Here is a 12,911-nt window from a genome sequence, read left to right on the forward strand (position 1 = left end):
TCTAACTTAACTCGCTTGTTGAGCTATTATAAACACGGTCTGATGATTATTTCTCTCCCTTCTTATTCCTCCTCCTCCCTTCTTCATATGTTGGGTGTTTTGCTCTGTGCTCTTTTTAGGAGTGCTCCCATCTAGAACAGTCCCTGTAAGATGCCCTAAAGAGGTGGTTTGTGCGAGGCAAATTCCCTCAACTTTTGCTTCTCTGGGAATTGTTTAATCCCTCCTTCATATTTAAATGATATTCGTGCTGGATACAGTAGTCTTGGTTCAAGGCCCTTCTGTGTCATTGCGTTAAGTATATCATGCCATTCTCTTCTGGCCTGTAGGGTTTCTGTTTGAGAAGTCTGATGATAGCCTGATGGGTTTTCCTTTGTAGGTAACCTTTTATTTCTCTCTGGCTGCCTTTAATACTTTGTCCTTCTCTTTGATCTTTGCCATTTTAATTATTATGTGTCTTGGTGTTGCCCTCCTTGGATCCCCTATCATGGGAGTTCTGTGTACCTCTGTGGTCTGAGAGGCCATTTCTTCCCCTAGTTTGGGGAAGTTTTCAGCAATTATTTCTTCAAAGACACTTTCTATCCCTTTTTCTCTCTCTTCTTCTGGTATTCCTATAGTGCGTATATTGTTCCTTTTTGATTGGTCACTCAGCTCTCTTAGAATTCTTTCATTCCTGGAGATCCTTTTATCTCTCTCTGCATCAGCTTCTCTGCGTTCCTGTTCTCTGTTTTCTAGACCATTAATGGTCTCTTGCATTCCATCCATTCTGTTTTGAAGTCCTTCCAGAGCTTGTTTTATTTCTGTATTCTCCTTCCTTAGTTCTTGCATATTTCTATGCAAGTCCATCAGCATGGTTATGACTTGTTTTGAATTCTTTTTCAGGAAGACTGGCTAAATCTATCTCCCCAGGTTCCTTCTCAGGGGAAGATGTCTGGGTTAGTCTTGTCTGGATCATATTTTTTTGCCTTTTCATGTTGACAGGTGCAATTGACTGTCAGCTGGGAGGACCAAACTTTTCAGTTGCTACTGGCCTTTCTTTACTGGGACAACTGCGACCCCTAGTGGCTTGTGTTGGGTAATTGTGTGCAGGCTGGGCCTTTGTGTCTTGCCCGGCCGAAGTGTAGGAATTTTCCTTTCTGCCTTTCTGTGGGCATGTTTTGCCTTAGGCTGTTTCTCTGCTTTTGCAGCGCCAGGAGGGGTAATGGACTGGGGGGGAGCTGTTTGGCTGTTTACCCCCATGAGGGGTCTCAGAGCTGTTGCCCGGGGGGTTAGTGCACCCAGGTTTCCCTGTAATTTCCAGCCACTGGGCTGTGACCTGTGTTGTTTCCATCTAGCTGTTAAATCCCTGTCCCTTTAAGACTTTCAAAGAGCACTGGCTTTTCTTTGTCACAGGGGCATCAGCTTCGGCACCCACTCAGAGGTCTTGCTGCCCTATTTCCCTAGTTCCAGCCCTCCACGCATGCACTGTGTCTGTGCTCTGGTGCGGGTGGCTGGGGCTGGGTGTTTAGCAGTCCTGGGCTCCCTCTCCCTCCCTCTGGGAGCTGGGGGAAGGTGTGCTGGGGTCCCGCCGGCCGGGGCTTGTATCTTACCCCTTTCACCAGGCGCTGGGCTCTCGCACGTGTCGATGTAGTCAGGCTGTTGTCCTGTGTCTTCTGGTCTCTCTTTTAGGATTAGTTGTATTTGTTGTATTTCAAAAATATGTATGTTTTTGGGAGGAGATTCCCACTGTCCTACTCATGCTGCCATGTTGGCTCCACCCTCCTGATTTCTCTTTCTGTTGGCTCATTGTTAGTGTATAGGAAAGGCACAGATTTCTGTGTGTGAATTTTGTATCCTGCAACTTTGCTGTATTCCCATATAAGTTCTAGTAGTTTTGGAGTGGAGTCTTTAGGGTTTTTTATGTACAATATCATGTCATCTGCAAATAGTGACAGTTTAACTTCTTCTTTACCAATCTGGATTCCTTGTATTTTTTGTTTTGTCTGATTGCCATGGCTAGGACCTCCAGTACTATGTTAAATAACAGTGGGGAGAGTGGGCATCCCTATCTAGTTCCCAATCTCAGAGGAAAAGTTTTCAGCTTCTCGCTGTTCAATATAATGTTGGCTGTGGGTTTTTCATAGATGGCCTTTATTATGTTGAGGTACTTGCCCGTTATTCCGATTTTGCTGAGAGTTTTTATCATGAATGGATGTTGAACTTTGTCAAATGCTTTTTCGGCATCTATTGAGATGATCATGTGGTTTTTGTCTTTCTTTTTGTTGATGTGGTGGATGATGTTGATGGATTTTCAAATGTTGTACCATCCTTGCATCCCTGGAATGAATCCCACTTGGTCATTGTGTATGATCCTTTTGATGTATTTTTGAATTCGGTTTGCTAATATTTTGTTGAGTCGAGTGTTTTTGCATCTACATTCATCAGGGATATTGGTCTGTAATTTTCTTTTTTGGTGGGGTCTTTACGTGGTTTTGGTATTAGGGTGACGTTGGCTTCATAGAATGAGTTTTGGAGTATTCCCTCCCCTTCTATTTTTTGGAAAACTTTAAGGAGAATGGGTATTATGTCTTCTCTGTATGTCTGATAAAATTCCGAGGTAAATCCATCTGGCCCAGGGGTTTTTTTCTTGGGTAGTTATTTGATTACTGCTTCAATTTCTTTGCTGGTAATTGGTCTGTTTAGATTTTGTTTCTTTCTGGGTCAGTCTTGGAAGGTTGTATTTTTCTAGGAAGTTGTCCATTTCTTCTAGGTTTTCCAGCTTCTTAGCATATAGGTTTTCATAGTAGTCTCTAATAATTGTTTGTAATTCTGTTGGGTCTCTTGTGATGTTTCCTTTCTCATTTCTGATACTGTTGATTTGTGTTGACTCTCTTTTCCTCATAATAAGTCTGGCTAGAGGCTTGTCTATTTTGTTTATTTTTTCGAAGAACCAGCTCTTGGTTTCAGTAATTTTTGCTATTGTTTTATTCTTCTCAATTTTATTTATTTCTTCTCTGATCTTTATTATGTCCCTCCTTCTGCTGACTTTAGACCTCATTTGTGCTTCTTTTTCCAATTTTGATATTTGTGACATTAGACTATTCATTTGGGTTTGTTCTTCCTTCTTTAAATATGCCTGGATTGCTGTATACTTTCCTCTTAAGACTGCTTTCGCTGTGTCCCACAGAAGTTGGGGCTTTGTGTTATTGTTGTCATTTATTTCCATATATTGCTGGATCTCCATTTTGATTTGGTCATTGATCCATTGACTATTTAGAAACATGTTGTTAAGCCTCCATGTGTTTGTGAGCCTTTTTGCTTTCTTGCTACAATTTATTTCTAGTTTTATACCTTTGTGGTCTGATAAGTTGGTTGGTAGGATTTCAATCTTTTTGAATTTACTGAGATTCTTTTTGTGGCCTAGTATGTGGTCTAAACTGGAGAATGTTCCATGTGCACTTGAGAAGAATGTGTATCCTGTTGTTTTTGGGTGTAGAGTTCTATAGATGTCTATTAGGTCCATCTGATCTAGTGTGTTGTTCAGTGCCTCTGTGTCCTTACTTATTTTCTGTCTGGTGGATCTGTCCTTTGAAGTGAATGGTGTGTTGAAGTCCCGTAAAATGAAAGCATTGCATTCTATTTCCTCCTTTAGTTCTGTTAGTATTTGTTTCACATATGCTGGTGCTCCTGTGTTGGGTGCATATATATTTATAATGGTTATATCCTCTTGTTGGACTGAGCCCTTTATCATTATGTAATGTCCTTCTTTATCTCTTGTTACATTCTTTTTTTGAAGTCCATTTTGTCTGATACTAGTACTGCAACACCTGCTTTTTTCTCTGTATTGTTTTTATGAAATATCTTTTTCCATCCCTTGACTTTTAGTCTGTGCATGTCTTTGGATTTGAGGTGAGTCTCTTGTAAGTAGCATATGGATGGGTCTTATATTTTTATCCATTCAGTGACTCTTTGTCTTTTGATTGGTGCATTCAGTTCATTAACATTTAGGGTGATTATTGATAGGTATGTACTTATTTCCATTTCAGGCTTTATATTTGTGGTTACCAAAGGTTCCAGGTTACTTTCCTTACTATCTAAGAGTCTAACTTAACTTACTTAGTATGCTGTTACAGACACAATCTAAAGGTTCTTTTCTATTTCTCATCCTCTTTCTTCCTCCTTCATTCTTTATATATTAGGTATCAAATTCTATATTTTTCTCTATCCCTTGATTGACTTTGGGTAGTCAATTAAATTTTGCATTTGCCTCACAATCAGATGCTCCACCCTTCCTACTGTGGTTTTACTACCTCTGACGACAGCTATCCAACCCTAGGAACACTTCCATCTATAGCAGTCCCTCCAAAATAGACTGCAGAGATGGCTTGTGGGAGGTAAACTCTCTCAGCTTTTGCTTATCTGGAAATTGTTTAATCCCTCCTTCAAATTTAAATGATAATCTTGCCATATAAAGTAATCTTGGTTCCAGACCCTTCTGCTTCGTGGCACTAAGTACATCATGCCACTCCTTTCTGGCTTGTAAGGTTTCTTCTGAGAAGTCTGATGTTAGCCTGATAGGCTTTCCTTTGTATGTGATCTTATTTCTGCCTCTGGCTTCTTTTAACAGTCTGTCCTTATCCTTGATCTTTCCCATTTTAATTACTATGTGTCTTGTTGTTGTCTTCCTTGGGTCCCTTGTGTAGGGGAATCTGTGGATCTCCATGGCCTGAGAGACTATCTCCTTCCCCAGATTGGGGAAGTTTTCAGCAACTACCTCCTCAAAGACACTTTCTATCCCTTTCTCTCTCTCTTCTTCTTCTGGTATCCCTATCATGTGAATATTGTTCCACCTGGATTGGTCACACAGTTCTCTCAATACTCTTTCATTTTTAGATATCCTTTTTTCTCTATGTGCCTCAGCTTCTTTGTATTCCTCTTCTCTAGTTTCTATTTCGTTTATTGTCTCTTCCACCGTATCCAACCTGCTTTTAATATCCTCCATCGTGTTCTTTAACAATTATATCTCTGACCTGAATTCATTCCTGAGTTCTTGCATGTCTTTCCATACCTCCATTAGAACATTGATGAGTTTTCTTTTGAACTCCCTTTCAGGAATAGTCATGAGGTCCATATCATTTAAATCTTTCTTGGGAGTTGTATTAACAATTTTACTCTGGACAAGTTCCTTTGGCATTTCATGTTTGTATATGGTGCCCTCTAGTGTCCAGAGCTATTCTGGAGCTGCTGATCCCCTGAAGCAATGTCAGGGGTCCCAGGGGAGCGGTACTTGGGGTAGGAAAGACTGTTCCCTGCCTCCCGGCTGCTGTGCCTGTCTCCATTGCCTGAGCCAGTGGGCCCTTTACACAGGTGAAACTTTTTGTCCCAGAACAGCCAGATATGGATCCCTGCTTTCCACAAGCAGCCGGAATCCCAGTCTCCCCAGGAACTCTGTATTAACTTTCCAATCCAGCAGTCGTGCGAGTCTCAAGAAAGCACCATGAAATGGAGGTCTGTGCTCCCAGCGCAGATCTCCGGAGCTAGGTACTCAGCAGTCCCAAGCCTTCCACTCTCTCCCTGCTCTGTTTGTCTTCCTTCCGCTGGTCAGCTGGGGTAGGGGAGGGGCTCGGGTCCTGAGGAGCCCCACCTCCGATACGTTACCCTGTTCACTGAGGTCTGCTCTTTTCTCCAGGTGTGTGCAGTCTGATGCCATCCTCTTTCCTATTGCTCTCTCAGAATTAGTTGTGCCAATTAAATTTTCTAATTGTATCCAGTTTTAGGAGGAAGCCTCTGTCTCTCCTCTCATGCCACCATCTTTTCTCTGTAAACTTTTAAACCTATTAAATTTAAGATATGCAGAAAAACCATGTGAAAACATATTTGTATTCTACACTGCACATTCAGTTACCTATGGAAATAAATTATGTATGGTTGGTGATACATAGAGTTCAGAGGAAATGTATTAGAAACAGAAACACTGCCATATCTTAAATTAAAAAATGCATTAAGGAATTAGCTAACTCTTGCATCAATGTAAAAATCACACATGCCAAAGCCAGAATAAATTCACTTCAACCTTAAAGAATAGTACTAGTAATTAAAGAAAAGGAACACTTAAAAAATATACATTTGTACATATCTGTGTACTTACTTAAAGCTTTTCAAATATGAAAGACTATTTTTAGATTCATGACTTGAGCCTAATAACTGCTTGCTCTGTGACTGCAATTTTCTTTTTTCTTTTTTCTTTTTCTTTTTTAATTTTGGTATTATCAATGTACAGTTACATGAGCAACATTATGGTTACTAGACTTCCCCCATTATCAAGTCCCTATCATATACCCCATTGCAATCACTGTCCATCAGTGTAGTAAAATGCTATAGAATCACTGCTGTTTTCTCTGAGCTATACTGACTTCCCCGTGTCCCCCCCACCTACATTATGTGTGTGAATAGTAATTCCCCTTTTCCACCTTATCCCTCCCTTCCCACCCATCCTCCCCAATCCCTTTCCCTTTGGTAACTGCTAGTCCATTCTTGGGTTCTGTGAGTCTGCTGCTGTTTTGTACCTTCAGCTTTTCTTTGTTCTTATACTCCACAGATGAGTGAAATCATTTGATACTTGTCTTTCTCCACCTGGCTTATTTCACTGATTTCACTTATTTCACTTATTTCACTAGCTCCATACATGTTGTTGCAAATGGAAGGATTTGTTTTCTTAAGGCTGAATAATATTCCATTGTGTGTATGTACCATATCTTCTTTATCCATTCATCTACTGATGGATACTTAGGTTGCTTCCATTTCTTGGCTATTGTAAATAATGCTGTGATAAAAATAGGGGTGCATATGTCTTTTTCAAACTGGGCTCCAGCATCCTTAGGGTAAATTACTAGGAGTGGAATTCCTGGGTCAAATGGTGTTTCTATTTTTAGTTTTTTGAGGAACCTCCATACTGCATTCTACAATGGTTGAACTAATTTACATTCCCATCAGCAGTGTAGGAGGGTTCCCCTTTCTCCACATCCTCACCAACATTTGTTGTTGTTTGTCTTTTAGATATTGGCCATCCTACCTGGTGTGAGGTGATATCTCATTGTGGTTTCAATTTGCATTTCTCTGATGATTAGTGATATGGAGCATCTTTTCATGTGTCTGTTGGCCATCTGAATTTCTTCTTTGGAGAAGTGTCTGGTCAGATCCTCTGCCCATTTTTAAATAGGGTTATTTGCTTTTTGTTTGTTGAGGTGCATGAGCTCTTTACATAATTTGGATGTTAACTCCTTATCAGATATGTAAATTATGAACACATCCTCCCATACTTTGGGATGTCTTTTTGATCTACTGATGGTGTCCTTTGCTGTACAGAAGATTTTCAGCTTGATATAGTTGCACTTGTTCATTTTTGGTTTTTTTCCCCTTGCCTGGGGAGTTATATTCATGAAAAAGTTGCTCATGTTTATGTCCAAGAGATTTTTCCCTATGTTTTTTCCTAGGAGTTTTGTGGTTTCATGACTTATATTCAGTTCTTTGACACATTTTGAGTTTACTTTTGTGTATGGGGTTAGACAATGATCCCGTTTCATTCTCTTACATGTAGCTGTCCAGTTTTGCCAACACCAACTGTTGATGAGAGTGTCATTTCCCCATTGTATGTCCATGGCTCCTTTATCATATATTAATTAACCATATATGCCTGGGTTTATATCTGGTCTCTCTAGTCTCTTCCATTGGTCTATGGGTCTGTTCTTGTGCCAGTAGAAAATTGTCTTGATTACTGTGACTTTGTAGTACTGCTTGAAGTCAGGGAGCATAATTCCCCCCACTTTATTCTTCCTTCTCAGGATTGTTTTGGCTATTTGGGGTATTTTGTAGTTCCATATGATTTTTAGAACTATTTACTCTAATTCATTGAAGAATGTTGTTGGTATTTTGATAGGGATTACATTGAATTTGTAGATTGCTTTAGGCAGAATGGCCATTTTGACAATATTAATTTTTCCTAGCCAAGAGCTCAGAATGTGTTTCCATTTATTGGAATCTTCTTTAATTTTTCTTATGAGTGTCTTCTAGTTTTCAGAGTATAGATCTTTCACTTCGTTGTTCAGGTTTATTCCTAGGTACTTTATTCTTTGATGCAATTGTGAATGGAATTGTTTTCCTGATTTCTGTTTCTGCTAGTTCATTGTTAGTGTATAGGAAAGCAACAGATTTCTGTGTATTAATTTTGTATCCTGCAACTTTGCTGAACTGAGATATTAGATCTAGTAGTTTTGGAGTGGATTCTTTAGGGTTCTACAATATCATGTCATCTGCAAATGGACCATTTGATGTCAGTCCCTCCCTGCCTCTCACCCGCAGTCAAGGGAGGAGACACGATGAGATCGAGGATCTGAAAGGACCGGCCAGGTGGCTCAAGGCTTAACAGTGCAAGAGTGGTGTGAGAGGGCACCCTTCATATTTATTGAGCAACTACATGTTAACAACAATAGAATTCTGTGTGGAGGACTTAATAGACAACCATTAACTAACTCTAATCTTAATCCTCAGCAGTCTCCAGTCTCCTGGGACACGACATCTTACATGGTACTGAAACAATACCACGGGCAATTATGTAACAGAAACTGTTTTGGTCTTGTTTGTTCTGTTCTTGATCACTTATCAGGAATTACAGGAAAAACAGTCAAGTCATATATGATCATACATTTTATTTCTGTACTTGATTTCTATATTAATCCCACATTTCCCCCTTATTTTTTAATAAAATGTTTAAGTAGTAGGTTGACATAATAAAGATTACAGTTTCTAATAGAAAGCTTTTCAACACAGTTTACCTTTTCATAAAAGATAATCTATCTTTTAAATCTCATGATGTAAAAAAAAAATGCAAAGTAGAGTTTAGTGCAGTAGGAAGGCAAGTGTAGGCAGTCAGGTGCCTATAGACCAGGTATTGATCCGAGCTAGACAAGGGCAACAAAACAGCCACTGGTGCAGAAGACTTCTCACAAAACTCGGGTAGGGGTGAGGTTATAAGCCTCACCTCTGTTGTCCCCCAATTTCTCACCTGATGGCCACCTGCAACTGTGCCTGTCTTAGGTTGTTCCTCCCTTGAGGAATCTTACCCATCTCTGGCTAACCAGCCATCTTCTGGGACCATACAGGGAGATGTAAAGTTGGTAAGTGAGAGAGAAGCAATATTCTTTGAAAAGGTTAGCTTCTTACTTCTTTGCAGATTTATGCCCTGTGACTCCTATGCCCAGCACTTGTCTTGACATATCTTTACCAGCTGGAAGGATTATGATACATGGTAATTTTAAGTATGAGGCATGAATTCTAGTAAAGGGCTGTAATTAGGAAGGAAAAAGAAAAGTTATAGAAGTAGCAAAGGAAGAAAATATGAGAAGATTGATTATTTCTTTGACATAACTTCTTGTAGAGTAATGTAAGCATGTATAGGTTTTAACAACCTACTAATGAAATTATGTACCCACATTAACAGAACAGGAATACAGATACATAACAAAAGCAGACCGACAGTTATAATTCCCATTGTTAGCAGGATCCTCCTTGATTTCACTGAAATTCTCCTTCCTTCTCTTGGGAGTTTGGCTTCTGTTACTCTATAGAATGTCATGATTTGTGGATATGAGGGGTTTAAATCCCACAGCTGGAAATGCTCCTTGATTTATAAGTAGAAACAGTCTCACTACCTCAAGACAACTAGATTGAAAGTGTATAGGGCTACTAATGGCTAATATTAATTAGTACTTATCATGTGCTCCAAGGGCTCCTGTAACAAAGTATCATAGGCTGGGTAACTTCGCCAACAGAAACTGATTGTCTCACTGTTCTGGAGGCTAGGAGTCTTAGGTAAGGTGTTGGCAGGGCTGGTTCTTCTGAGGGCTGAGGGGAAAATGTTTCTGGCATCGTGTCTAGTGTCTGGTGGTTTCCCAGCAATCTCTGTTGCTCCTTCACTCATAGGAGCATCCTCCTAGTCTCCACGATCATCCTCACAAGATGTTCTCCTTGTGTTGGTGTTTCTGTGTCCTGACTTCCTTTTAAAACAACACTAGTCGTACTGGATTAGGGCCCACTGGAATTACCTCATTCATATTAACTAATTAGATCTGTAATGACCTGTCTCCAAATAAGATGACACTTTGAGCTACTGGGGGTTAGGACATATGAATTTTACTGCTTCATTGCCCTGTCTTATATCTCCTTATGTCATTTTTACTTCTCTTTCCCTTATATAGCAGTTAAGTTACTTGGGAGAAACTAATGAACACTAGCAATAAAATTTTTATGATGACCCAATACTGCCACCTAGTGGTTAAAATTTAAAGCAGTTTCCAACGTGCTGGGAAAGTTGGATTGTGTGAAATGCTCAGCAGCCTTTCAGCTAGTTATGCCCACGTAGTCAAGCAATTATGGATTTTGCTTGATCCTGCTTTGACCCAAACACAGGGCATATAAGTAAGAGTGATAACAGAGCAGCACAAATGTTGAGTCACTGAAGGGATTTAAGTTTTGCTGATTAAAATATGTAACCCATCATTGAAAACCCTTGAGAACCTATTCTGTGATAATATGTATTTAACAGCTTTATATTTATTATAACTATACCTGGTCTTATTCTGTTTTGAAAAACTGGTTTCTCCTGATTCCCTCGCTCTGATGACTGATTATAAATACTATTTCTTTCCACTGTTCAAACTTGGGATTCAAAAATAACTCATGAGTAGTTAGAAATTTCTAATCATGTACTGCTTTTTGAAATAAAAGAGAGGGGCTGTACAGAAGAATTGACTTTGTCAGCTTTTCCATCTCTGGTTGTGTAGTTTCCTAGGTTGTGCATGTTCCTAGGAGATCTGGCACATTTCCTAAAGTTTGCTGTCCACATTAGATATGTCATACAATTCACAAGTAATTTTGGCATAACATGCTCAGCAAAAAGCTAGAAAATAATCATATTGAAATTAAATAATTTTAGAGCTGAAAGACACCTTAAAGTTTATATAGCCTAGATCATACCATCTCTTTTCACAGGGGAAACATGGGGACTTAGATGAAAGATTGAATTGACTTATGAGGGTGGTAGCCAAATCAGAAATTATTCATAGAGGCCTACTCTGATCTGTAGGGACATGGCCAAGGTGAGATGTGGATACTGGAGGAGGGGTTCTGATCAACAGCTTTAACAGTGGTTCACTTTTGTCTTGGATCAAAGACTCTCAACAATACTGTCATGACAAACTGGCCTGCTCTCAACCACAACATGTGACAAACTAGCGCACTGAGCTGAGAGGCTAGGAGGCTGCAAGTAATGTTCCTCATACTTTTGGTACCACTGTTTGTAAATGCTCTCCCTTAAACAATTTCAAACTAAGAAAAGTTGCAAGTACAGTGCAAAGAACTTTTTTTAATTGAGGTATCATTGATATACAATCTTACAAAGGTTTCACATGAAAAACATTGTGGTTACTACATTCACCCATATTATCAAGTCCTCACCCCCCACGCCCCATTGCAAGCAGTATCCATCAGTGTAGTAAGGTGCTATAGAGTTAATACTCATCTTCTCTGTGCAATATTGTGACCCCCTATATTTTGCATGTTAATAATAATGCTCATCAATCACCTTCTCCCTCCCTCCCCACCCACCATCCCCACCCCCTTCCCTTTGGTAACTGCTACACCTTCTTGGAGTCAGTGAGTCTGCTCTGCTATTTTGTTTCTTCAGTTTTGCTTCATTGTTAGACTCCACAAATGAGGGAAATCAGTTGGGACTTGTCTTTCTCTGCCTGGCTTATTTCACTGAGCATAATACTCTCTAACTCCATCCATTTTGCTGCAAATGGTAGGATTTGTTTTCTTCTTTTGACTGAATAGTATTTCATTGCGTATATGTAACACTTCTTCTTTATCCATTCATCTACTGATGGACACTTAGGTTGCTTCCATTTCTTGGCTATTGTAAACAGTACTGCAGTAAACAGGGGTGCATATATCTTTTTGAATCTGAGAACTTGTTTTCTTTGGGTAAATTCCTAGGAGTAGAATTCCTGGGTCAAACGGTATTTCTATTTTCAAATTTTTGAGGAACCTCCATATTGCTTTCCACAATGGTTAAACTAGTTTACATTCCCACCAGCAGTGTAGGAGGGTTCCCCTTTCTCTGCATCCTTGCCAGCATTTGTTGTTTCTTGTCTTTTGGTTGTTGTCCATCCTAACTGCTGTGAGGTGATATCTCATTGTGGTTTTAATATGCACTTCCATGATATTTAGCGATGTGGAGCATCTTTTCATGTGTCTGTTGGCCATCTGAATTTCTTCTTTGTAGAGTTGCCTGTTCATATCCTCCACCCATTTTTTAATTGGGTTATTTGCTTTTTGGGTGTTGAGGCATGTGAGTTCTTTATATATTTTGGATGTTAACCCCTTATCAGATATGTCATTTATGACTATGTTCTCCCATACTATAGGATGCCTTTTTGTTCTAGTGATAGTGTGTTTTGCTGTACAGAAGCTTTTAAGTTTGATGTAGTCCCATTCATTCATTTTTGCTTTTGTTTCCCTTGCCTGAGGGAGATGTGTGCAGGAAAAAGTTGCTCATGTTTAGATGCAAGAGAGTTTTGCCTATGTTTCCTTCTAACAGTTTTATAATTTCATGACTTGCATTCAGGTCTTTGATACATTTCAAGTTTTGTGTAAGAAGTTAGACAATAATCCAGTTTCATTCTCTTGCATGTAGCTGTCCAGTTTTGCCAACACCAGTTGTTGAAGAGGCTGTCATTTCCCTATTGTATGTCCATGGCTCCTTTATCACATATTAATTGACCATATATGCTTGGGTTTATATTGGGGCTCTCTAGTCTGTTTCATTAGTCTATGGGTCTGTTCTTATGCCAGTAGCAACTTTTCTTGATTACTGTGGC

This window comes from Manis javanica, chromosome 6, assembly GCF_040802235.1.
Source record: "Manis javanica isolate MJ-LG chromosome 6, MJ_LKY, whole genome shotgun sequence".
NCBI classification, from domain to species: domain Eukaryota; kingdom Metazoa; phylum Chordata; class Mammalia; order Pholidota; family Manidae; genus Manis; species Manis javanica.